General features: G+C 48.7%; 1 protein-coding gene and 1 long non-coding RNA gene across 2 annotated transcripts in view; one reads left to right on the plus strand and one right to left on the minus strand.

Annotated features, from left to right (window-relative positions):
• The window catches only part of Znf507 (zinc finger protein 507), a 29,935-nt gene extending 28,914 nt beyond the window's left edge, over positions 1-1,021 (minus strand). Inside the window, exon 1 of the mRNA XM_021651519.2 lies at positions 883-1,021. The gene's annotated coding sequence lies outside the window, so the exon portion shown is untranslated. The remainder of the gene's footprint in view (positions 1-882) is intronic.
• On the plus strand, positions 936-27,715 carry LOC132647137 (uncharacterized). The gene is made up of 3 exons (XR_009585423.1): positions 936-1,070; positions 22,551-25,288; positions 25,489-27,715. It is a non-coding gene; the product is annotated as an uncharacterized LOC132647137 (long non-coding RNA).

Here is a 27,715-nt window from a genome sequence, read left to right on the forward strand (position 1 = left end):
GAATGGTACCATGAAAAGATATGACAGCGTGGCTTGACCTATATTATTTTCCAATGCTGTTTCCTGCCCTGAACCTCCATTTCTCTGCTACCTTTTCCCATAGCTGCTTTAAAGTATGCTGATTCGGTTTCCGAAGAAAGCAACTTAGCGATTGTAAGTTAAGTAAAATTAGTACACGGCTGGGGCGTCCTCCGGAGTTAATTTTCAAACGAGTTACCGTGGTAAAGAAATGAAGGGTCAAGCTTTCTTTTTAATCAATACAGCAATCCATACACGGAATCAGACCCGTACAGTAGAAAGTACAAACTGAGAAAAGGTGACAAATACAGTAATTGCCTTGAGCGATGTTAGACTGAGAGCAAATTCCAGTCCACTGTAGTCAGCAACCTAAAAAAACGCCGCCTCGGGTTGGGGGTTGGAGGCTGCCTGGGCCTAATTAATCAGCCAGGCCTCGCACTCCAAACAAACGATCGGGGTGTCCCAGGTCTGTACAGGTGGGCACTTTCCCCAGTGGGCTCGGCGATCTCGGGAAATATCAGTCATCCCAGAGGACGTGCAAGTGTGCGAGGCCAGGGCTGCTAGTTTTCTTTTGCCCTGGCTGCGTGGTTAAAGGGCCGGGGATTAGAGAAACTTAAGCTCCGTCCCGGCTGGCCTAAGCGATTTCACGTCTCCAGAAGGAGAAGCCGCCTCGGCGGGGCCTGAGGAGCAGCGGGACCCCCACCCCGGGAGGCCCGGCGGAGGAACGACGGTGCACACAGGGCCCTGGCGCTCGGGTGCGTGGCAGCGCCGCGGGCGTCACCGGCGAGGAGGAAGCGGGCGTCACCGGCGAGGCCGCACATGGCCGGCAGCGCTCGAGCGGAGGGCTGGCCCGGGGCGCGGTACCTGCGGTCGGGCGGCGGGCTGCCGCTCCTGCGAGCCTCCTTTGGCCGGCCGGGACCGCGCCGTCCCCTCGCCCTCGTCCGCCTCGCTCCCGGCTCTTTTCCCTCTCTTTTCCCCGCTTGGCCCCCTCCTCAGCCGTGGCTCCAAGATGGCGGCTCCGAGACGGATCACGTGAGCGGCGGGCAGGTCAGGTGAGCCTGGAGGCGCGCGGTGGGGGCGGAGCTTGCGGCGGGGGCGGAGACAGCGCAGGCCCCGCCCTCTGGCGGACAGGGCTGTGGCACCCGGGTGCTGTCCTCGCTGGTGGTAGGCCTAGAACTCGGCGAATATCCGCTGTGGCCTCAACGTGCTGGGCGTTCTTCACCTCCTCCTTTACCCCATCGTTCTTTTCACCTCTGTGCGTGTGACTCTGGCTGACCTGTTCTTTTTTAAAAAAGTGTAATGGGGGCTGGAGAGACGGATCGGCGGTTTAGAGCACTTGTTGGTCTTGTAAGGACCCACGTTTGGTTCCCGGCGCCCGTACAGTGGTTCACAACCGTGCGTAACCCCGGTTCCAGGGAATCCGAAGCTCTTACCCTCTTCTGACCTCCACAGACACCAGACACACACATGGTGCACAGATACACAGTAAACCACTCACCCACACAAAATAAATCTAAATGTTTTAAGATTTCTGTTATTTACTTATTTATTTATTGTGTTTGTGGAGACTCCGTGGTGGTCAGAGGAACACTTTCCAGAATCTGTGGTGTCCTTCCATGATATGGGTCCTGATACCGAACTCAGGCCTTCAGGCTTGGCTGCAAGCACCTTTACACATTGAACCGTATCTTTACCCCTCTTTTATTTTTTTGAGTTTTTTTCTTTCTTTTTTTTGAGACAGGTAGCTCAGTCTAGCTTCTAATTCATGATGTAGCCCAGCCAGATCTTGAAGTTATGATCCTCCTGCCTCAGCCGTCCAGAGTAGCTGGGAGAGTAGATGGACTGTCCGCACCGGATCAGACTCTAATTGGAACTAGTTTTTGAGGCATTGTTTGTGGGAAATGTAGAGGTCCTTACCACATGCAACTCAGGTGTCTGATGGGAGGGCAGTGCTGGCTCTGAGAAATCTCTTTGCTCCAAAATACTTTCTCTTTTAAAAAAAGGTTTAAAAATTTAAAACTTACTGCATTTATTTATTCGTGTGTGAGTGTGCCACAGCCTGTGTGCAGAAGCCAGAGGACAATTTTCTGGAGTTGGTTCTCTTCTTCTAACACATAGGTCCCAGGGACTGAACCCAAGGATTGTCAGCTTTGGCTGAAAGTTCTTTTACATGTGGTGCCACCTTGAGATCCTTGAAAGATTTTCAGTTTCCAAGGTCTGACCTGGTGAAGTTGACCACGTGACTGTGATGGGCTATCGTGTTTGTCATTTGGGTCTATTTCATGCAGTATATACTCTGCTGTAACAAACCCTGTTGGCTCCTGGGCTAATGCCGTGAAAAACAAGCAGAGAGAAGCAATCTCACTCAACTTTCAGCCCAGGAATAAGCAGGCAGTTAGGAGATCGCAGAAGGACAGAGCCAGCTGTTGCTGCCTGGGCTCAGTGGGTGGGCGTGGTCGGGAGGAAGGAAAGAGGATTCTGGTGATAGCATCAGACTTGACTCCTTAGGTGAGGGATGTTTCGGATGTTTCCTGATATATTTAGAAACCGCTTCAAAGAATTTGGGTTTGAGTTGTCAGTTACCAAATAAGAGAAAGACCAAAAAGTAAACACAAAAAATAGTGATGCACACTAGTGTTTAGATATGGTTGCCATTTTATTTACTGCACCTCTAGATAAAAATCTACAGCTGGAGGTTTCAGAGATGGCCAAGTGGTTAAGCGTGCCCGTGACACAAAAATTTCAGCAACTACATATGTGTGTGTATGCGCGTAGATATATACACACATAAATGTATAAAAGATATGCTCATGAACACGTGTATCCATCTGCGTACACACAAACACACACTTACTTTTGTAGTGCTGGGGCTGGAATCTAGGACTTTGTGCCCTGCTAGCCAAGTGGTCTTCTCCTGAGCTGTGTCCCCAGGCTTCCTTTTCACTTTTTAATTTTTAGATAGGGTCTCCCAGAGTTACCCAGGCTAGCCTTGAAGCCGGTTCCGCTTAATATGACTTTTTCTAAAACAATAATAATAATAATAACAATTCTGCAGAAAGATTGTGGCAAGAACCAGGCACCGTTCCACTGAACTTAAGGATGCCTCAATAAGCTCCCAGCACTTTGCGCCTTGCACCTGCCACATGATGCTTTTCTCACGATTTAATTAACCAGCCGTAGCAAGATCGCCTGTTCCAGATAGGAAACTTGCTTACTCAATTTTCTAGCTCTTGTTCGGGGAGATCTCATCCCTGTTATCAGAGATGACCCTGACAAACAAGCCCCCATCTTCGCGCACCGTTATTCTGCCCTGGGGGCCTTAAGCAGGTCATAAGTTAAAGGGCTCCCTTCCACAAGCACCGTGGGTCTGCAGTGTCTAGAGTGACCGCAGAGTCTGGTACACCTTAAACCAGCCCACTGGGAACACAAATGGAAACAGTGCAAGTCGGTAACTGGCAAGAAACTGAGTGAGGCACCGCAGTAGCTGAACTCCGAGGAAGTCTCTTTCTGGGTGGGTGAGGTAGCCGAAAGGTGCAGGCTGCCCACCCTGAAGACCTGAACTGTGCAGTGGAAGGACAGAGAACCCATTCCTGGAAGTTCTTCTCTGACCTTTACGCATGTACCATGACAGGTGTGTAATCTCTCTCTCTCTCTCTCTCTCTCTCACACACACACACACACACACACACACACACACAAAAGCATGCACATAGACACACACACACACACATGCAGTATATAAACAAAAGTCCTTCAAGCTATGATGGTTCTGAAGGACATTTTGTCTTTGGGAAAATAAGATTAGATTAGCTTTTTTGGAGAGGGATTAACCATGTAAGTCTTTTGAACAGCGCAGGGGATTGAATGAGGCAAGTTGCCTGTATTAAAAAAATACAGTAATTAAGATTTTATTTTCTTTTTCAGTCAGTGTCTGGCCAGGAACCACAGACTTTCCACTATAACCTCTCAAGTGCTGGGATCACAGACATTTGCCACTATGTCTGGCTGGTACTAATATAATCTTTTGCATTGTGACCATATATATATATATATATATATATTCTCAAAAATGGAAGATTGGTTCTGAAGAGATGTCTCTTGGTCAAGGGTACTTGCTGCTCTTCTAGAGGACCCAGGTTTGGTTCCCAGCACCCGTATGGTGGCTCATGATTGAATGTAAGTCTAGTTCTGAGGATTTGGTGCTCTTTTTAGCTTCTGAGAGCACCCGGCATGTCTGAGGTTCTCTTACATACATGCAGGCAAAATTCAAGCATATAAAAAAAATAAGTCAATCGCTAAAAATTGTTTTTAAAAAGAAAAGCTCATCGGAACCTCAGCTAATCAGGAGTCAGAGGCGGAGAGGATCATAATGCTTTCAAAGTCAGCCTGTCTCAAACAGTAAAAGAAGGGTTCAGATGGTAACTCTGGGGTAGAGCCCTTGCCTGCCATCCCCACGCTGGAAACAAAGAAAAGAGAGAGGGAGAGAGAGTCAGCAGTAGGGCCAGGAGGGAGAAGGACACAGTGTGGTCAGCAGTCACCGCTGGCTTTGCTCTTTCTCGTCTGGAGCACAGAGCAGGTGGGCTCCGTCTTTCTGACATTTTCCACCTCTCTTGTAAAGCCAGAAGTTCAATTTATCCTTTTTCTAAGCTTCAGATGTCTAGTCTGTGGAGGTTCAGAGTTTAATTACAGGAGGTCCTCTGGGTTCAAAATGGAACTTCATCATTAAGAGTAATGGCAAGTCTTGACTTTATTAATGAATTAAAAGTTTGCTCCATGTAAGTCAGAAGGAATGTACAATGAAAAGACATGATATATTATCATATATCTAGCTGTCAGTAATAAATTAACATTAGCTCTGGATTCTGTACACTTTGCATCCTGAATATATACCTAGAAATACCTCATAATTATAGTTCAGATCTCGAGACTATTGTAAATTACCCACCTGTCATTCATTCTCTGTGAGAGGCGCCGACCCTTGTTACTTCTGCAGTATGCTAGCATCTGACGTCACTCGTGCTGGAGCCAGGAAGCTGGCTCGGTGGGTGTTTTCTCTGCAAGTGCAAGGACCTGAGTTTGAATCCCCAGAACCCACAAAAAGCTGGACACCTAGTGTGAGTGTCTGCAATTCCCAGAACTCCTAGGAAAGCATGGGGACTAAAACAAGGGGAACTTTAGAATCTCACAGGCCAAGAGACCCTGTCTCAGACTAGGTGGAAGGCAGTGGCCCCTGTACCTGTATCCACATTAATGTTTACACACATAAGACACATACACATGGCATACATACATCAGTGTACAAAACACAAACAAATAAAAGTCATAAAATCTCTAGTGATGGGAGGCACCATAGGCACGCCCTTTTGTCCCTTTCTGCTTCTCTCTCTCTCTCTTTTTTTTTTTTTTTGAGACAGGATCTCCATGTTGCCCAAGCTGACCTTGAACTTTTTGATCCTCCTTCTTGTCTCTCCTGAGCTGGGATGAATGACAGGTGCATACCAGCATGTCTGACATTAATCTTTCTCTCTCTCTCTCTCTCTCTCTCTCTCTCTCTTTTAAGATTTACTTATTGTATTTCATGTGTGTATGTGTGTGTTTTTTCTGCTTGTGTGCCTATGTACCACATGCATGCCTGGTGCCTACAGAGGCCAGAGGCCAGAGGTCAGAGGTCTCTGATCCTCTGGAACTGGAGTTACAGATGGTTGTGAGCCTCCAGGTAGGTACTGGTGCTCTGCAAGAGCAGCCAGTGCTCTTGACCGCTGAGCCATCTCTCCAGCCCCTTAACTTATCTCCTATGAGGTTCTAAATAAAGCAAAAGAATGTGCGGCAATCATCTACGGCCAGGAAGACTGGGAGAAAGCAGAGAGGCCTATTTGTGACATCTGGTGTTTGCTCTGGCTGACGTGGGTCTGGCTTAATTTTCAGCTCAGCTGTCTCGATGATGCTAATTCATTTAGAAAAATTTCCCTGGAGAGGCCGTGCCATGGAGGCTGAGGTGGAATTTAGTCTAGATGGCTCCTTGCTGGAGGTTCTGTCCCAAGAAGCTGGGTATAAGGACATTAATTCAGGGTGAGAGCAGCCTCGCTGGACAATGCCCTGGGTTCTATTTCTAGTATGGGGTGGGGGGAAGAAAAAATTAGTTGCTGAGTATGGTGAAACACACTCTTGTAAGACCAGTACCAGGAGCTCCAGGCCAGCTTGGGTTAAAAAAAAAAAAAAAAATTCTATGGTAGTGACATCTAGTGGCCGATCTTGGCTGTGCAGTCATGCCACCAGGCACTCCAGGGGGAAGTGAGCCATTTCCCTTGTCCAGCTAGCCCAACCCAGGGTGTGACCTTGGGTCAGTCTAAGAGTTCCTTTCTGGTAGCGATTCCCCGAAAGCATGATGGTGTGTGGTAGGCATCCAGGAAACCGCAGCAGTAAGCTGGGGGTAGAGGAGGAGGGGGAGGCTTTTGAGGGGAGCAGAAGGCTGCATGTGCCATAGACTTGGGCTGCAGCAAAAGGAGGCGCAGGCAGCAGGACTGCACGCTTCAGCCAGACTGTCTCTCCACCTCAATGCAGACTGGTTATTGGCAATTTTTTAAGGAATTTTCAGTCGACTCTGTCAATAAAGCCACTCTCTTTTCTGCCAGGGGAATGAAAATGAGATTTTGAGGTCTGCAAAAGGACTGTCTCTTTTTGCCACTTTATCTGAGTAGGAGCCAGGTAGGAGCCCAGCTGAGCGGGGGTGGGAGCTATTTGCCATGCCCCCAATCCTGGTGACAGGTAATAGTACCTGCTTCTCTTGAGAGTTGTAATCGGATACTGCTAAATTCTTCTCGGAGACGGGGTGCTTTCCTTAGAGCAGAGACCTTTATTGATGAGAGCAGCAGAGGAAGAAAATGAAAAGCGGGAGATGAAGAGAGACGCTAACGGGAGAGGTAACTGCCTACCATTCCAAGGAAGTCTAGCTGAGGGGTAATCCTGGACTTCAAAAATATGTCATTTGTTATTTTGACAGCTCCTCTTGACGTGATAGACCAGGAGGAGCCAGCAGCAGCGGCAGCCACTGCCAGTGTGGAGTTCTGATTTTTGCTTCTTTCAGTGATCAGGAAAGCTGCTCTGGTGGAGGATGCTAGGATTCCTAGCTCTTAGAAAAAGCCGAAGCAGAGGATCGTAAGTTCAAGGCCAGCCTGGGCCCCTGGGCTACACACTGTCTCAAGATAGAGAAGACATCATCAAACGGATAACCAAACCACGTGGTACAGGCCTATAACCTCAGGTGCTAAGAGAGCTGAGGCAGGAGGGCCCTGCAGTTATCTTGAGCTGAGCATGGCATATTCAGTACCAGGCATGTGGATGGCTTTGGGCTTTTCTGGGGAGGTGATCAGGCCCCTGTGACATTCATCTCCTTCAGCTCCTGTCTCAAAGTCACCTGTAGGGATTGCCTTGTGATCAGCTCTTGGTAATAAGAAGCCTCAAAAATAGAACATCATCTCAGGGGCCAGAGAGATGGCTCAGCTGCTAAGGGCACCGGCTGCTCTTTCAGAGGACCACGGTTAGAGTCTCACCACCCCCGTGGCAGGTAATTCCATCTAATTCCATGTCACCTGTAACTCCAGCCCCAGGGGACTGCCTGCCTTCTTCTGGCCTCCATGGACATGGCATGTATGTGGAGTACAGACGATTTACATGCTGGGGTAAAACACCCATACACACAACAGAAGATTAAAAACGTGGGTCATCAGGGTGCACGCGAAGACAGGGGACCAGCATGGATGCAGGTGCAGTAAGCTGCAGAAAAAGTGCTGGCTACCGGAGAGCCCTCTGCCTGGTATGCAGGGCGTGGTGCAGGACAGTGAAGCGGCTGGAAAGGCATCTTGAAGCTGTGGCTGAACCAGGTGGAAAGCTTCTCCTGAGGGCTTTGCAGGCGGAGGCTCTGAGCCTGGGGCTTCGTCACACATTTGTACACGAGCCGTTCTGTCATTAGTCACGGGTGCCGATGCCGCCTCAGCCCTGGTGGGAATGAGCTCCCATTAGGTTCCAGGAGCCTACCAGTCTTGTTTATTGATACTTTCTCTGGCTGAGGACAGGGTCTTGAATGTAGGTACAGTCAGCAATCGAAAGAAACGGTGATTTCACTTAGCACACCCGTTCCTAGGCATGGATTTACCAAGAGCTGGGTATGGCGGTGCCTGCCTGTTAGGCTAGCAGTTGGGGGACTGAGGCAGGAGAATTGCAGAGTTTGAGGGCAGCCTAGGTTACCTAGTGAGGGCCTCTCACAATGAACTAACACACTCCAAAGAAAGTATTCGGGGAAGGGCTTGGCTTAGGAGAGAGAACAAAGGTGACATCCAGCTAGGGACGGAGGTGTCGCTCTTACTGAAGGCTTGGGAGTTGTAAGAGTCTAGCCCGTGAAATGGGTTTTACCCTTAGTTTCGAATCTTCTAGCACCTGCCAGCTGTGCCTTCTTTTATCATATCATGGGGACTGTGATGCTCAAACTGTTGATAAAACATTTAAAGCGGGACTGGAGAGGTGGCTCAGCAATTAAGAGCACTGGCTGCTTTTCCAGACAACTGGGGTTCAATTCCTAGTACCCACATGGCAGCTCATTACTGTCTATAACTCTTCTTCCATGGGACCAGAAACCCTCTCCTGGTCTCCTTGGGTGCTGCATGACATGTTGTTCCTCCATCTGGGCAGGCAGAATACCCAACACCCTAAAACAGTTTAAAGGATGTGGTGTATATGAGGTCCCGATGTGACATATTGATGGGGAGTGATCAGTAAGTAGTATACTTGGGAAAGATTCAGAGACGTGTGACCAGAAATGAAAGGCCACCGTAAGGGAGCTTCTGAGCTTTCGGAAGCTGGTTGGAAACAGGGAGTGGAGCTGAAAGATGGCCGGCCCTCTGCTCCTTCAGCATGTCCTTGCTGGGCTTCGTTAGTGCACACCACTGACAGACAATCGCAGACATCAAAGGACACACAGAGGAGGAGGTGGGTGTGGTCATGCGGCCACTCTGTCTTCAGCTTAGAGTTGGGGTGTGAGCCTTGGAGCGAAGTCATGGGCTCGGCCTATTTTTCCTAAGCATGGATTTCATCAGCGACCGAACCCCTCCTCCACCCCGCACCCTGCAATTTAGATACATTTTGGTTATGAAGTCCAGAAACCTTTGGACTTGGCTCTGACATGTTGAAAGTGAACAGAATTTACATGATTTAAGGGGCTCACCCAGCTCCACAGATCTAAACGTTTGACGGCTCCAAATTTGATATTTCAGCGGCAACAATGACATCTAGGGGCTGGTTTCTGCAGGTCTCGCCCGCCCGGGATGTTTGCTCTCTGTTTGGAAGAGTGAGCACACTCCCGCATGTACGGCACCGAGGATGTTGGCACAGAGTGCAGGAACTTGGTCTGTGGCCAGGGTGACACTCAGGGATCAAGGGAAGGAAAGTGGCAGTGGCCTCAACTGCCACCTAAGCACATGACTCACCTCCTACAGGGATAGCAGGCTCCACAATTTCTCATTTCCCTTTGACCTGTAAGTCAACACAGCACCCTTTGTATCCTGTTTGATCCAAGTACACGCTGCCAGATGGACAGGAGGAGACTCAGGTTCTAGACCCGACCCCTCCCCCCCTCCCCCGTGTGTGTGTGTGTGTGTGTGTGTGTGTGTGTGTGTGTGTGTGTGTGTGCACGTCCATCCTACTGTTTAGGTGCGAGTAAGGGAGGCCTGAGAGGCCATATACATAGGTCCAGTCCATGGAAAAACAGCTTATTTAAAGTGTCCCAAACATGGACTAGGGAGATGGCTCAGTGCTTAAGAGCACTGGCTGCTCTTCCGGAGGTCTCGGGTTAATTCCCGGCACCCACATGGTAGCTCACAACTGTCTGCAACTACAGTTCTAGGGGATCTGACTCCCCTCCTCTCCTCTGGCCTCCATGTACACTGTACACATAGAGAACATAAGTAGGAGAAACACTCATACACATAAAGGGAAAATAAGTAATATCGCAAAAAATTAAAAGGGTTCCAAACATGCATATTAGCAAGGAATAAAGTATTCATGAAAGCATCTGTGAGAATGCTGGAAAATGCACAAATATTCAGATGCTGTTTAAGGTTCCTCTCAGCAGGGGGAATTGTGTGATTTCTGTGCAGATTAAAATTAGCACCCTGCTATACTGATGCATAGTAATATTGGCGTCGGCATAAGAGGCACGGCTACCGTGTTGTCTCTCTGTGTGCTGCTCGAATGGGGCAGTGTGAAATGCAGTCCGGCTCCTCGGGCGACCGAACTGAACCTGGGTGTGAACATGCTGTGTCTCTCTCAGGATGTGTTTCCTGAACGCCACTTTTTCTGATTCCTTCATCTTGAAATTATGTGTGTGCCTGGGTGGGGGCATGTGTGTGTGTGTGTGTGTGTGTGTGTGTGTGTGAGTGCAGGTGTCTGTGGAGGCCAGAAGAGGGCGTCAGAGTCTCACCCGGCCCTGGAGTTACAGGCTGTCTGACGTGGGTGCTGGGAAATGAAGGTCCTCTGCAAGAGCTGTAAGTGTTCTTGTGAGCCATCTCTCCAGCTCCCTTTTTCTGAATGCTTTAAGAGGACCATGGAATCCTTTTCATTTTTAACCCTTGCTCTTGGCTTTCCTTTGTGATCTTCTTAATCTATTTTCCAGTTTCCTGCTATGGCCCATGGAATGTATGGATCTCACACCCAGCAAGCTGCTGCTTTAACCTATGCAATATATGTGTTAGCCTATTTTAAGCTCTCTGTTTCTGTCACAGACATGGGAGATCAACTCAAGGTTTGCTTTCCTGGTTCATGGTCACCTGGCCCTGTTGCTTTGGTCCCATGGCCGAATAGGACGTCATGGCAGGAACATGGGACAGGGTGCCTTGTGGTGACTGAGAAGTGGAAAGAAACAAGACAGGGGGCTTGTACCTATCTTGAGGACATGCTGATACCCCACTTCTTCCCACTGTCTCCCACCCCAGTTCTTAAAGTCTCCACTGCTTCCCCCATAGCACTAAGGTACTATGACCAAACCTTTGCTAAGTGGCCTGAGAATCTCCAAATGGCATCCTTCAAGGTCCAGCCTCAGCTCCATCACATCTGCCATCCTCACGGAAGTATTTTGCCTTTCCAGCTGCTTCGTGCTCCCCCCCGCCCAGTGTGCTCCTCTCAGTCTTTGGGTCTTGACAAAAAAACAAAAAACAAAAACAAAAAACAAAACAAAACAAAACAAAAAACAAAAACAATTTTTCAGAGGAGCCTTCCCTGACCTCTCTGGCCAGGTCCAGTTCCTCACTCTTCATGTCTTAGGCCTCATAGCTATAGTGTGTGTGTGACTTGTTAGATCAGTGTCAACTCCCTTTCACACACTGCCAATCTGAAGTTTTGGTTCATCGCATTGAGAGCAGCCCTCACTAAGACAGTGGGCCTCAGTGTTGTGTTTGGAAGATTACAGTTTCTTGAGTCGCTACATCCATCAAAGGTCCTCCTGCCCGTTAACACCAAGGGGCACTTGATACAGCCCCTTAGCATCTGTGAGATGTTCGTGTCTGTTACTTGAGTAATCTTGTAGTCCAGCCCCTCAGCAGGTAGTTCAAGAAGTGAGGTTTGCCTTCCCACAGCTTTGGATGGGAAAGCCACTTCCAGCCCTCTGTTGAGAGACTCTCAGCCTCACCAGGTTCACTGTAAGTGTCATCCTGATGCTTTGTCTGCAAAGAAGAAATTATCAAGTGATAGCCTCACTTGGTGTGTATTTGTGTGTCTCTGGGAATGCCACATGAGTGCAGTGCCTGAGGAGGAGAGGAGGGTGTCAGATCCCCTGGTTCCAGTGTTAAAGGTGGTGGCATGGGTCCTGGGAAGAAGCTCAGTTCATGCTCTTAACCTTTGGGCTCTGTCTGGACTCTCTCTTTATCCCCCAAATTGTATCTTTTCATATATTTAAAAAGTTTTTTTTTTTTTTTTTTTTTTTTTTTTTTTTTTTTGAGGCAGGGTTTCTCTGTGTAGGCATGGCTGTCGTGGACTCACTTTGTAGGCCAGGCCGGGCTTGAACACACAGAGATCTGCCTGCCTGTGCCTCCCTGAGTGCTGGGATTACAGGCATGTGCTACCACACCCAGCTTTAAAAAGTATTTTTATTAGATTTCTTCGTTTTTATTTTATGTGAGTGCACATTGCATGTATATTCACCATGGGCTTGAATACACGAGCCTTCTGCCTCAGGACCTCCTGAGTGCTGAGGCGTCAGTGTATGCCACCATACTTGGCCTTCAACAAATACTCACGTGTGTGTGTGTGTGTGTGTGTGTGTGTGTGTAGGTCAGAGGGCAACTGTCTGGAACAACTTCACTTCTTCCATTTTGGGGGATCTGGGAATTGAAGCCAGACCACCAGGGCCCTCATACTAACACTTCTGCCCACCGAGCCAGTCATTGGCCCTTAATAACTGTTTCTTGAGTGTGGACTGTGCAGTGGGCTCTGGGCCTGGCCCTCACAGTCCAGCAGCGGAAAGAACAGAGTGAATGTCTGTGCTCATGGACCCAAGAATCTTAGCAGGGTGATAGACAGGAGGCCAGAGAGCAGACGGAGCAATGCATAGTACAGCTTCAGTGCACTGTGGCATGTGCATGCCTACTTTCTTACACACACACACACACACACACACACACACACACACACGCACACACGCACACACGAATAAGTGAGTATTTGTGGAAAGCCAGAAGGGCTAAGTGTGGGGGCTCACACCTTTAAGTACTTGAGAGGCAGGGGCAGGCAGAGCTCTGTGAGGTTGGGGCCCGCCTGTCTACGTAATGACTGCTGGGATAGCCAGGGCTACACAGAGAGACCCTGTAAAGTCTAGGGGGAAGTGTCCTGGCCTGCCTCACCAGAAGGACGATATCCAGTGATAAGTTTTCTAGGCTGGGGATGAGCAGCCGACAGGGCCCGGGCTGAGTGTGCTGGGGAAAAGGGCCACCGTGGATTAGAAAGTGGGAGGTGTCTTATGGCGTCGGTGGGTTCCAGAGTGTGGGTCTGCTCTCGCCTCCCTTGCCATTGTAGGGACTACATGTAACTCTCAAGCGCCTGCTATCTTTTTCAGCGGGGGCCATGTCAAGCCCCTTTGTCTCCTCCCCACCCCCATCAGCTGCACCTTCAGGACTGGGAATCTGGGGCAGGCTCTGTGAGACCAGCAGAGAAGCCCAGGAGCAAATGGGATTTTAAAGTTGTTAGGGCATTTTGGCATTCAGTCCCCCACGATGAGCAAAGTGTCTTGTCTGGTAATTGCAATTAATGGCCCTGCTATTCAAGCATATCCGTCAATAAATCTCCTCTAATAACCGATTGGGCACAGTCGTTGCCATAGTTATGTCTCTAAATTGAGCCCAGGGTAGTTGGCCACGGCACTGACCTTACTGGGGTCAGGTCTGCTTCCTGACTGTGTGACTCCATATCCCAGGAATTAAAGCCACCCTTCCAAATGGCTGGCTTCCAGCCAGATGAAAGACAGTCTGAGCTCCCCAGCTTAACTGCCTGGAGATTTCCTGTAAATCTCTTAAATGTGGAATACAAATCTTTGAAACCCTGGCATACCAGTGACGGTTGTAGGATTGTCCAATCCACTTTGCCACTGTGCTGGGAGCACTGGAAGGGGGACCTCACATCAGATGGACGACAGCCAGTGGTAACATGGCGAATGTCCTGTCGGGGGCTTGCTAACCAGGCCAGTCTCTCACTGTCAAGTGTCCTTGGTCCTTTCCTTCCGGAGAATTCCTGCCCCATCCATAGGCAGTGTCTTAACTGTCCCTTTCGGCTCTCCCATGGGTGATCATTCTACAGCCATGCTTGCTTGCTGTGCTCAGGGCTCAGCTCTCTGAGGCTCCAGCCATGGCTTTAGAGACTGGGCTTGCCCTTCCGCACCTCTCTTGACGTACCTTCTATCTTCAGCAAGGCTCGGATGTCCAGAATGCCCTTTCAGAGCCGATTTTGGATGGCCTGCTTGAGTGGGAGTATTTTTAAATATATTCACTGGTATGCTGGGGATGACAGATAGTTATGACGAAGGAGAAGGGTGGATGGGGAGGCAAAAATGCTTTTGCAATAGTCTCTTAATTCATGCGTATGTAAAAATCCTAGAAAGGAAGAAAGTGGGAAAGTAAATCAGGACAAAGAAAGGAGGAAGAGAAGGAAGAAAAAGGAAGGAAGGGGGAAGGCAGACAATGGACATTAGTTTTCTCTTTAGCTGGGTGCAGGCTTGATTTCAACTTTGGAAATTTTCTCCATTGCTCTCCATGTTTGCTCTTCTAGTCGTTCTTCATTGTTAATTTTAGGATTTACATCCTAGAGTAAGAGCTATCTGTCCGTCCAGCGCCACTGGAGCACATAGTTTCACCTGGGTTCAGGAGGCCTGTTTTGGCCCAGTTTCTGCACCGCCTTCCTTTCTGGAAGTGTCCCTAACAGGGTGTTCTAGTTTCTCCTTTGTTGCTGTGATCAAGTGCTCTGACAACAGCGCCTCAGGCAAGGCAAACATTTGTCCCAGCTCACAGGTTACGGTCCATCGCTGAGTGAAGTTAGAACAGGCGTGCAAACAGGAATTTGAAGGCAGACCTTCTTGCTGTTCCAGTCAGCATGACCTCCTGTCAAGCAACTCATTTCACAAGGAAATACACCGGGGATCAAAGAGAACGCTGCTTGCTGACTTGCAGGGGATCATGGTTAGCTAGCTTTCTTTCATAGCCTGGATGCACCTGGCTAGGGCACAATGCTAAACACGGTGGGATGGGCCCACTAAATCAATGAAAAATCAAGACATGCCCCCACAGGCAAGGCCCCAGGCTGCTCTGCTCTGGGTGATGCTTCAGTTGAGACTCTTCTCAGGTGGCCCTAGGCTGTATCAAGTTGGCAGTTAAGGCTAGCTCAGGCACAGGGTGTAGCAGGGCTTAGCTTGTTCACCTTCTCTGGAGGGTGAAGACAAGTAACAGACTTCACCATGGGAGAAAAACCTCAAGAGGTATCTCTCTAAGGCAAAGAAAACACTTTAATAAAAAAATATTTAACTATTTTATGTGTATGTGTGTGTTTGTCTGAGTCTGTACCTGTGTATCATATGCATGCAGGTGCCCATGAAGGCCAGAAGAGGGCATCAGAGTGTCTGATGCTGGAGTTGTAGGTTAGCAGCCCAAAGTGAAGGCTGGGAACCAAACTTGGGACTATTGCCAAACTACTGGGCCATCTCTCCAGCCACTAGTCTGCTTCTAACTTTTAAAGACTTACCTTCATTTTATTTTTAGCGTTTGTGCATTTGTGTGTGTGTGTGTGTGTGTGTGTGTGTGTGTGTGTATGTACGTAAGAGTGCAGTACTTGTGTAGTCCAGAAGAGGGCATCGGATCCCCCTGGAGTTGGAGTTACAGATGGTTGTGAGTCACCTAACCTAGGTGATGGAAACCAAATTTGGGTCCTCTGCAAGAGCAAAACATGCTCTTAACCAATGATCCATCTCTCCAGCCTCTGCTTCTGGCTTTCCAAATAACCTCCAAGCGTAGTGAAAGTGACATGGCTCTTTTAAAAAGCACGCTGGGTTGGTGCAGGGGTAACTCCTAACTGTTTGGATTGTAGTATTTTGAATTAGTAACCAAAGAGAACCGGTTGGTGTGTGGGAGAGCTGGGTAGCAGAAGCATATGTGCCTGTGACATGCTGCACCCCCCTCCCCCCGTGGCTTCTGGAAGTGTTCTGATGGGCGTGTGGCGCACTTTGAGTTCTTACATAATACCAAAGAGAGCCTTGGCTTCCCTGTTAATGATGTGCCATTGAAAGGAGTTCGAGGCGGATCAAGAGATGTTTCATAAAAGAGGAAAAGATGAAGGAAATCCAATCAAGGCATGAGGCCAGGAGCTGGAGCCAGCCTGCTTTTTCACCTCCCTCCTCCCTCCTTCCTCCTCTCCTCCTCTCTGGCTGGCCTCAGCTCCTCTGTAGAGGTCTCCAACACAGACATCTCATCCCCGTGGCCCTTGGTCCGTTTGTGAGACTGTATGTACTAGTTCCCTTTGTGTCGCTATGACCAAATTGCCCGACAGAAACAAAGAAAGAAAGATTTATTTTGGCTCATGGTTTCAGACATTTCTGCTCATGGTTGCTTGGCTCTTTGCACCTGAGCACAGTACCATGGCTTGGGGAGGTTGTGGCAGAGAATAACTGTTTGAATAAAGGCTGACTGGAAGAGAAAGGAGACGGTAAGGGAGAGGAGGGAGAGGGAGAGGGAAGGGAGGAAAAGGGAGAGAGTGACAAAGACAGAGAGAGGAGGAGAGAGAGGAGGAAAGGGAAAGGAAGGGGGCATGGGAGGGAGGATGGGAAGGGCAGGGGAGGGGGAGATCGATGAATAGACCTCCCAAGGGTCTGCCCTCCTCCACCTAGGCTCCACCCACATCCTGATAGTTCCAGAACCTCCCGAAATAGCCCTGCCAGCTAGGGACCAAAACTTTAGAAACGTGGGAGACATTTCAGAATCCATGCATAACAGCGTGTGTCTCTTCGCTCTCTCCCAAGTCTGTGGCATTTCATCTCTCTAGATTTCTCAACCTCCCCGGTGCATCCTCCTGCAGGCTGGCCGGCACTGATCAACGGGAGGATAAGTTCGAGAAGAAGCGGAGCGCAGACAACTCCGCAGACTACTTCGAGTTCCAGTAGAGGGCGGATGGCAGATGGGGCTGTTAATCTCCGCGCCGCTTCTTCACACTCTTTGTGCGTCCAGGGTGCAGGAAGCGTGTACCTGGCAAGCTCGGCCATGTACTGGCACCGGGATCAGGAGGGCTGGCTCTGAGCCTGCTAGGGGAGAAGACGATAGAGGCTCCGTAGGGGCGGGCAGAACACAAGGAATCAGACAAGTTGAAACTCGAACAGATGACTAGGAGGAAAATGGATGGCAAATGGGAGGAGACGGGAGGAAGCGGGGAGAACTGGGAAGGAACTCGGCTTCCTTCGCTGGATCGGAGGAGCAAGACCCTGCCCCCGGCCAGCAGTCATTCCTTCCCTCTGTCCCCGTGGCCGTCTCCTCCTCTCTCCGCACTTCCAAGCCTCCTTTGTCTTTTCTTCACAGTTATTGACTTTCATGATGAATTGCAATCCAATACAGTTTTCAAAGGGTTTTATTTTATTTACACATTTTTAGCCATTAATAAGCACATGCAGAAAGGGACACACTGACAATGAGGTCTCCCGTATACCTACTACCAGTCCATCTGATAATGATTTATTGTATTTTTTCCAAAGAGACTCTATGCAAATACACACACAGTGTTTTGCACATTGCTTCGCTGCTTTATTCAGCCATATGATTCGGGAAATGGTGCCATATTGGTACGTTCAGAGCTGCCTTGCTAACTGCGAAGACCGTGCAGAATCCCATCTTATGGCTTCACCATCCTTTGCAAGTCTTGTGCTGAAGGACACTCCCACGGTTGGCAATCCCTTGCTGTAGTGAGCTGCCCTGTAGACGTGTTTTGGGACATAAGTGCATTGTGCCGGAGGAATACATTGCTAGGACGGGGGCTCCTGCTTAGAAGGTATATGCGTTTTAAAAACTGGGGAAGAATATTGACACATTTTCTTCATTTCTAATTTGCGCGTCGCTAAGCCGTGTTGCCCAGAGCTGATCTCTGGCAGTCTTCTGACAAAACCTCAGTCCTAGGGCTGGAGAGACGGCTCACACTGCTTGTGCAGAGGGCGAGGGCTTGGATTTGGCTCCCAGCATCCCTTTTCAGGTGGCTCAAAGCCACCTGTCCCTCCAGCTTGGGGGGTGGGGAATCTGCTGCCCTTTTGTAGCTCCCAAGGGCACTTGCACTTGTTGCCCAAGCCCACAGAGACAAATACAAATAAATCATAAATTAAAAAAAAAAGAAAATAAAATAGCCTTTCGTGAGGAAGTTAGTGTGTCGTGATTTTCTTCGCTGGTATGAGGAGTTCTTCCAAAAAACAAACAAACAAACAACAAAAGCAAAAACACCAGATGGGAAGTATCAGTTTCACGGAGGTCACCAACTGGGAAAGACTGGAGAAAAGGGAAGAGCCAAGAAAGCTTAGTAAGAGAGAAACACACTCGGGCACCGTTTCTGTCCTTGAAGAAGCCGCTGCGCCTGGACTGAGCCGCACTGTGGCTATGCACAGTGTGCTCCCTTTGCCGTATCGACGCTTCTCAGCCCAGACTGGCGGCCGACAGCCTTCTTCTTCTCAGGACCTGGCACCCACAGTGCGCACTGGCATTACAGGAATATGCTTTCACTGGAGACTGCACCTCATAACCCATGGTCTCGTTGCGAAGAAAAAGTTTAGATTTACTGTAACAGGACTGCAAAGCAGTGTTTCCATCCATAACGCTCTTGGTTACTTATGTCCGTGTGTGTGTGTGTGTGTGTGTGTGTGTGTGTGTGTGTGTGTTCGGGCTGCACGGAGCCATCTCATTTCCAGCGAGGGACCTTGAGGTGGCAGCAACGTCACACTCAATTCTGCCATGCTCCGAGTCCGTTACAAAGTGAAAGTAGAAATCGCAATAAATCAGAATAATACTGATTGTTATAATTTTATTATCAGAGCATTAAGTCAATAAAACTTATCTAAAACATCGTTTGAATTGTATACGGTTTTTACTAGTTGGCCAGCATGCCCTAAAAGCGCATCTAAAACAACAAAAGGAAGAAATCAGTGATAAATTGTGAGAAAGCTGGGATTTGTCTCATGCCATAGTAAAACTAGATCTTCTTTTCGAATTGTAAAATATTCCTTTTGAAGACATTAATGTACCCACAATGCCTTACGTCTGCCTGACTGTGTTTAGTGTCCTATTGTCTGCTTATGTGTTTTCCAGCTCTTTATCTATCATTTATGGCTTTATATAGGAAGGGTCATCTCATGTATGACATTCCTTCAGGTCATTTTTTAAAATGAGAAATAATGAAATGTATTTATGAAATGAGTCAGAGAAATTTATTGAAAAATGAGTATAATAGAAACATGGAAAAAAAAAAACTTCTTACTAGCATATTCATCACTGGGAGTCAGAGCCCAAGCAGTGGAGCAGTTTTGTAAACGCAGGTGTAAGGTGATAGCATACTGCTTGCATCAGGCACGATACGTGATTACTGTGCATTTTTACCTCGTCAGTTGCTGTCAGATTATCGCCGTAGAATTACTTAAGATACAAGACACTAAAATGTTTACACCCATAGTTCTCCATTTTTCCTCTTTAATTTTAAGAGCTAGGTTGCTGGAATGTCATTTATGGGATGTTGGGAAGGTAAGTTGAGAATGTGCTCCTGGCTTAATTTTTTTGTTTTGTTTTTCAATCTCTCTGTGGTGCAGGCCGACTTTGAACTAACTCCCCATGCTGGAATTACAGGCATGTCCCGTTATGCCAAGCTCATAATTCCAGCGTGAGGTGTTCAGATGCTATGGTAGACAGACACGGGACTAGATTTGGACTAGAGGTTGCATGGCTGGGGTTCTGTGGACTCAGAGCCCCTTTTCCCCTTGAACTCAACACACCTTGTTTGTACAGTATGTTGGGATGAGAGAGGGAGAGAGAAAGAGAGAACTTCCTGAGTTCATGTTCAGTTATGTGTGTCATGTACATTCAGGATCAAACCACTCTAGAGATATCCACCTCCCCCCCCAAGTGTGCCTCACCAGCCTCTTAGATGATTCTAAATCTAGTCAAGTTGACAGTGAGGATCTTACCATGACACAAGCAAGGCCCAGAGAACTTGCCTTCACTATGGACAACCCCAGGGTCTGTCGTGTTAGAAGCTGCTTGGTCCGTGTTTCCCTAACCGCCCTTCTGACTGACGGCCTTTTGCTCCCGGGGAACTGTCATAAATAGATATGTCATAGGCGATCCCAAACAGGATTCGATTAGGTGCTCGCATTTGGTCTGAGTGCAATTGATACAAAGATGGGAATAATGTAGGGTTAAATGTAAATAACTGAGAAATGCCTTTTGGTCACAGCAGCCGGCACTGCAAATCTCAAATAAGCTGGTTATTAGATGAAATACCTACTCCACTCTTGCAAAGGAGTATTGATTCAATTTGGGTGACAGTGTCAGTGTGAGGGGATTGACTGGCTATGTTGAGAAGTATTTGAATCAAACGGTCTAACAAGACAAATTCTTTGAATTGCGCTTACAGCAGAGTGTGCATATGGATTTCAGAGGGGACCTGCGCTGTCGCTGCAGCTTCATGAGCTGAAGGTACCGAGAGAGAGAGAGAGAGAGAGAGAGAGAGAGAGAGAGAGAGAGAGGCAGAGGGACAGAGGTAACGAGAAATTGGAAGCAGGTTCCCTAAGATGGCAGTTTCTTGTTCCCAGAACACATTCAAAGGAGTGATGGTGGGAAGAGGCAGGGGTGAATATCTAAGCAGAACCAATAGGGAAACGGGGAAGGCTCAGGGGCCTACGAAACATCTAACTCAGAGTCTGCTGTTATCTTTTAAAAATTCTCACGTATGTGGGTGTCTTCTCCAAATATAAGTCTGTGTGTTATATCCGTGCCTGGTACCCAGGATGGTCAGAAGAGGGCATTGGATCCCCTGGAACTGGATTTACAGCTGGTTGGGAGCCACCATGTGGTGCTGGGAACTGAACCTGGGTCCTCTGCAAGAGCAGCTAGTGCTCTTAACCACTGAGCATCCCTCCAGCCCCAACAAATTAATTTTTTAAAGTTATTTTGAATTGTGTGTGTGTGTGTGTGTGTGTGTGTGTGTGTGTGTGTGTGCGGGTATGTGCATGCACCTGAAGAGGCCTGAGGAGTCGGATCCCCCTGGAGCTGGAGTTACAGGTGGTTGTTAGCCACCTGATGTTGGTGGTGGGAATCAAACTCAGATCCTCTGCAAGAGCAGCCAGTGCTCTTCACCTCTGAGCCACTTCTCCAGCGCAAGGCTGCGTTACTAAGAGGTAGGACCTAGTTGGAGGCAGGCAGGGAGGGAGCTTAGAAGGTTGTGGCCTGGTCCTCTTCCCAAACCTCTCTCTCTGGTCTGCGGTGATGTGGGTGGCCTCTGCTATGTGGGTAGAGCCATTTTCTCCAAGATAGACTCAAATCACCAGGCCAGATACACCTCCCCTCTCTTCTATTGGTTATTTCTGGTGTTTTAGTTACAGTGATACGAAGTAACAAATAGAAGCCGTTAAGGAAATGGCATTCAAAAATTGACTGTATATGCTACAAATGTTAAGAGATTAGATGATAAAGTCCTCTGTGCTGCAACTTTCCCATCAGCAAATGTTGGCTGAAACCCAGTGAGCGCTGTGAAAGTACCCTGAAGTCCGCACAAGACGCCCCAAGACACAGTTCTCAGGATAAAGGAGATGTATTTGCCCCAGGGGAGACAAAAAGCAGGAAATAAGAGACAAAGACAAGAGATAGAGGACATGGGAGAAGGGCAAAGGAGCAAGGGAGAGGGGAAGGACTTTTGCCCAGGAGGGACAAAGGACTGCCTCTGGACAGAGAGCAGATAGATCCGGCTCATAGGAAAATGGCAGTTTATGAATCCCTGTGTTAGGATGAGTTGGTTAATTTTGATTGGGCATGTTAATTAGGGCAGCCAAAGGGGGAGTGTTGATTGCTGGACTTTGCTTTGCTGACTTTGGTGGTCAGTCTTAAGAGGAGGAAGTGGCCAAATAAGGAAATAGACCTTGGTGGCTAGTTTTAGGGACATAATTGAATGGTTTATCAAGGTGTAGAAGACTGGGGGAGAAGGGTAAAAGGCAAAACCTGTCAGCACCATGTTTGTCACGCTGGGGCCTGCGAGAGCCCTTGGCCTTCCAGCTTCTGGGCTCAGCCCAGGGGACAGTGCCTGGGGGACTGACTACCCTAGGAACAGACACTGTTGGGATCCATCATCGGCGTCAGGTCGAATCAAGCTCTCAGCTCTTGCGTGAGCTTCCAGAACTTCCATGACAGTATCCAACTGCTCATGGTCATCTTTCTGGTTTCAGTAGTTGAAAGGGACCATGAGGCTTGTCAGAAAATCAATGGATAATTGGGCTTCCATTTCACACACACACACACACACACACACACACACACACACACACACACACAGCATGTACGTTGAAATACATACCCCCTCGAATACGTGCTCCTCTGTGGGCGCATTTATTTTCATGACCTCTCCATGCTAAGAAAGCCTTTCTCTTTCACTGTAAGTCAAAGTCACTTGCTGACATCCCATCCAAGCCCTGGATAATTGGCATTTCAGTTTCACGTGTTGACGGAGAACAGCTTTCACTGTCTCATGGCCACAGCCTTGAGGGGTGGTGGTGGAGCTGATTAGCTCTGTGTAGTTCGCCATGGAGTAGAGGCTGAGGAAGATGAGGGATTTCAGTTCTGCAGAGCTGGAGCCTCTCTCTGCCTTCCTTCTGACTTGTGGGAAGGGTTTGCAGCAGCCATCCCTGCCCCTGGCCCTCCTCTGCTTGAGGGCTTCCAGCCTCCTACGCTTCCAACCTCCTACGCTTCCAACATCAAAGCTAAAAAGACCTTTTCCTTTCTCTTTAGGGTCTCTCTTGTTCCTGCCACTGATGCTCCAGGTTGTCTGGTCCGTGAGCTTCCAGGTAATTCTCATTTCCACTTCCCACTCGCCTTAGGAGTGCTGGGGTTACGATGCGTTGTATCTCATTTTTCGTGGGTTCTGGGAGCATTTGTGTTTGCCGAGGACGAAGGTGAGTGAGGTTGTATTTTGTGTTAGTGCCTTTTCCCCTGTTGTGACCAGGATATGGTAAGAGGCTAAGGCTGAGGTTGGCTCACAGTTTCCAAGGTCTGAGTCCATAGTAACTTGGTCGCATTTTCTTAAGCAGTGTATTGTGGTGGTGGGGACACTGGACGAATAGCTCATCTTAGAGCGGAGAAGAAGCAGAGAGAGAGAAGGATGCAGGAGAGAACCAGGGGAAGAGACAGCCGTAAGCATACGCCTACACTGACCTACATCCTGAACTCAGCCCCACCTCCTGCCCCCTACCACCTCCACTGTATTAGAAGCCCACCGCTGGACAATCCATTGCTGTAGGTCAGAGCCCTCATGGTCCAGCTGTCTCTGGAAATGGCGTCATAGTGTCACCCGGATCAAGCTGCAACCACGGTTAACTATATCACAGATGACTTTGTTTCTAAATTCTTACCCATTGGAGCTCATTTGCTCTGGACTAGAGTCCTGCTTACTAGTGAATAAAGTAATTCCAAATGACAGTTTAAAGAAAAAAAAAAAAAAAAAAAAAAAGAGTTCAAAGAGAAGCACAGGCATGGCTGGACAGTGCCTCCCCCGGAAGATGCGAGTTATTGGGTGAACTATGGCACGAGGGCACGGGACACCTCCACAGGAGGCACTGGTCCAGGAGGCCCCAGGGGTCTCCAAGACAACCAGGCTCTTACCATTGTTCTTAGCTACCCAATGCAACTCCCCTTTTGCTGGGTTCAAAATGTCAAGACAACAGCCTAATTGGAATCTTTTTTTCCCTCCCTTCCTCTTTCTTTCTGTCCTTCCCGTCCCATTCCCATCCCTCTCTCCCCTCCCCTTTCCTTCCCTCCCTTCCCTTGTATTCTGGTAGGGTCTTATGTTAGCCAGGCTGGCCTTAAATTGTGATCCTCCTGCCTCAGCCTCTTGACACATCATCAGAATCATGGGAGTGCATCGTCATGCCCACCTCTGAACTCACTGTCTTTATCCTCACCACCAACATCACTTTCTTTTTTTCTTTAAGAGAAGCAAAATCCCATGCAGGGTTCTGGCTGCCCACCCAGAAGTCTTACCCACCAGGTTAACAGGCTGAAGAGTTTGATTCAAAACAAATTGCCAAGCTGGCACCGAGCAGTGTGAAATCCAACTGGCTGGAAACTGTGTCTCATTAGACAGAGGCCATGCGCACAGCAAACCCAAAGCACTTGGAACTAGTCAGTGTGATTCCCTTGCAGGAGGCAAAGACGTGCTATTCACTGTTAGGCAGCCAGTCGCTTCTGCTAATCTGTTTGCAGTTTCTCTCTCTCAACGCTCCTGCCTTCTCAAGAACTCTTATCCCCTCCTAGCGCCTTCAGTTTGCTTTGGCCCACTCACATCCAGCACACACAGTGAGGTCCTCACCAAGGGACACTCTTGTCTCCATCTGCTTAGCTTCAAGACTCATGGGGTTGAGTTTGAGTTTGGATCCCCAACCCAACAGTTAGGTTAAGACCTTGTCTAACCTTTGCAGATGAGAGGAGGGGAAAAAATTGTTTTGGCAGCCAAAGAGCCTGCCTTTGCTTGAGTCTTCACGAAGTGGATGTTTACATTTATGCTAACATTTCTTTCTAACCTCTGCTTGGCATTTGTTCTGCTGAAGAAGTAGGTTAAAAAATTCATATGCAAACAAAATCCAAAATATTTTTTCATGTTGTAGAGTCAAGTGTTAACCACCCACTCACTTCTCATGTGAGTTAGCTCCTTGACTTCTAAAAACAAAAACAGCAGAACAAACAGAAATACCTAAGAATGGTAAAAAAAAAAAGGGGGGGGGAGGGCTTATTTATTTTCCTTCCACCTATATGAGTATTTTGTGTGTGTGCATGTATGTGTACCACAGGCATGCAGTGCCTAAGGAGTCCAGAAGAGGGCGTCAGATCCTGCAGTTATACATAGCCTTGGGCTGCCATGTGGGGTGCTGGAAACTGAACCTGGATCTTCTGCCTGAGCAGCCAGTGCACTTAACCTTTGAGCCATTCCCTCCAGACCCTAAAAAAGGGTTTATTGTTAACCTTCAAGCTCATCACTCATCTCCACCAAGTTGTGCACGATCTCCCCCAAACACCACAAACTCCCGATTTCTTTTTTTCACACCCGTTTCAGATGCTGCCTCTCCACAGGTTTGTACCCCATCATCCAGAGCCCTAGCCTTGCCAGCACTTCCTAAGAATTCAATCCTGTTCTGGTCCTCCTCGCATTTCCAACTTTTCTCTTTTCTTTCTTTCTTAGCGCTGGGGATTAAAGGAATGAACCACCAAGTAAGAAGCAAGATTTATTAATTATTTTTGTCTCATGTGTCTGAGCGTTTTGTCGGCATGGACGTGGTGCACGGATGGTTGCTGCCTGTGGAGGCCAGAGAAGGCGCTGGATTCCCTGGAACTGCAATTGGGGAAGACTGCGAGCCACCTGATGTGGGTGCTTGGTACCCCCAACCCCAGCCCTCTGCAAAAGAGCAGGAAGTGCTCTGAACTTCCGAGTCAGCCCTCCAGTCCACACCTCCAAGCTTTTGTAGTCCTGCTATCTGGTAAGTTTACAGCATGATTATCTACCCTCCCTAGCTGTTGAGTCCTGGAACTGTTCTGGACTGTTCTGAGCAGGGCAGGGTTCCGGCTCCCAGGCCAGAGGGATGACTGTGAATGAACACTCCGCCACCCCTACCCCACCCTCACCTCACCCCCACCCTGAAGCCATGCTGTCCTCTGTCTGTGATGTCTTCCTCTGCAGCCGTCTCCTGACTGAGTCTCTGCCCACTTGGAAGTTGTTGCCTGTGCAGCCCTCCCCGCTCCCCTGTGTGTGGCTTCATTTTTCCACCATCTTGGAGTTGTGTATCTTGCTGCTCTGTCACAGAAGTCATTCCACACAAAGCCATCTGTGATTGTCCCCCAATATCCGAGGCACAATGGTGTCCAATTTTAATATCTCGCTGCTCGTGTGCAGCGGCGATCTGTTCCTGGATGACAGTGAATCAGTGGAGAGATATGGCAAAGGCACCGGAGGGATCTCGGCCTCCCGGATGGCCCCTGCAACATCAAAAGAGGCCTCTGCTGGGAAATCACCATGCTTATTTTTGGAGGACTGGTTCTGCCTTGACGCTGTGTGTCCCAGTAGCTACAGAAAGCAATGCAGGAAGGGCAAATCGGGTGGGAACATGAGCCCTGGAAGAGCCAGCCCCATGCGGCAGGGCTGCCCAGTGCAACCCATAGACAGTCTATGGCTTTGTACCTCATGAGGGCATCTGAAAACCGGGGGAGTGTTTCTTCATCGCAGAAGATGCATTCATTATGGCAAAAGAAGACTGTCACAAACACACGACTGCTGATTCCATCATGGCACCTTGTTGTGTGACACTGTCCCTGGGGAGATGAGAAGGAACATCTACTCCTCCCAAATCGGGAACGGATGACAGACCAAAGTTAGGACACCACCAGAGTCTGACTAGCTAGGTGACCACAATGAACTCCACTGGGGTTACTTACAGGAGCAGAAATGATTCACAGACAGCAGCATCACCGACACCCACCCCAGCGTGGGTGACAGACAGCTTGCAAAGCTGGAAACCTGGAGCTCACTGCACAGCCTGCAGGCAGCTTGGTAGGTTGGAGAGCTTCCTCGGTCGCTCTTCAGGTGGCTCAGCTGGTGGGAGAGTCCTTACTGCTTATGTGTGCCTGGGGAGGGAGGTGCTTACTGTACCTGGTCAGTTTCAGGGACTTCCTGAAGCCTTTGAATTGTTTTCTTCCTGAGTTTATGGAACTCCCCACGCAGGACTGAGTGTTTCACCACTCCCCCACCTAGAACACTCTCAGTCTTAATGAGCTTCCTTCTAAGATGGAATGTTTTATCTGGGAGGAAAATGCTGCACAGCATACCAGCCGGGGACAGGAGACCAGAAACCACCAACCCCCTGGACAGACAAACTTGTATGTAAATCAGCTTCCTTCCCCAGACTCCCAAGGCCTGAGAGATTTTTATGAACTAATGACTAGAAAGGGAAGGTGGAGATTGTTCTGCCAGATAAAAACCAAGCTGGGGAACGGCTTCAAGGAACTCAGGGATGGAGAACACTAAAATAATGAAAACCAATAGTGCATCCGAAGTGATCTTACAGTTCAATCTGAGCAGGGCGCCGTGCGCGGAGTGGGTGAGAAATTTCATCGTACTGTGGCAGCAAGCACACTTTATGGCACCACAAGGCTCTCTTGCTAATCACTGCCGCCTCGCGCTGCGCCGTGTGGAACACCAGCACACAGTTCAAGCCCTAGAGTCCTAGGGCTGGAACAGCGCGGACTCCGCTGGGAAGGAAGTTCACGGGCGCCTCAGGAACTCCGCTGTAGAGCTGGGGCTGCACACGAGTGCAATCTCTGCCCTTATCCTCTGCCTCCTGGCTCCGAGTGTCCTGTGTGTGTTTGGCTCACATGACAACTTAGACATTGCTCTCCGACGGTCCTAAAGTCCTTCCCCACAAAACCTTAATGGTTGCTGTGATGGCAAAAGGGGTCTGTGACATAATAATAATAGAAAAAACTTCAAGTCCCAGGTGTGGTGGTGCACACTTGTGATATTGGCACCTGGGAGACTGAAGCAGGGGGCCGTGAGTTCAAGTTTAGCCTGGACGACGTGTCAAGTTCAAGATCAGACTGGGCCAAATTGTAAGATCCAGTCTCCCTCACTTTCCCAGAAGGGGAAAAACAAAGCAAAACAATTTGTTTAGTCTTAGTCAGAACCCCCAAATCTTTCTAGTTTTCCGAGTGATAGGATTATTTACAACCAGCTATATCTGAGTTTATGTTACCAAGGTGACCTGAGGCTGTACCTCTGAAGGGCTGGTTACCAGAAAGACCAAATAATTAGAGGGGCAGAATGTTCACCCAGCTGACCTCTGGAAAGACATGGAGTTCTCGGGATCCAATTACAGACCCTTTTACATTAAAGGAGTTTTGGACCACTGTCTGAA

This window comes from Meriones unguiculatus, chromosome 14, assembly GCF_030254825.1.
Source record: "Meriones unguiculatus strain TT.TT164.6M chromosome 14, Bangor_MerUng_6.1, whole genome shotgun sequence".
Classification (NCBI taxonomy): domain Eukaryota; kingdom Metazoa; phylum Chordata; class Mammalia; order Rodentia; family Muridae; genus Meriones; species Meriones unguiculatus.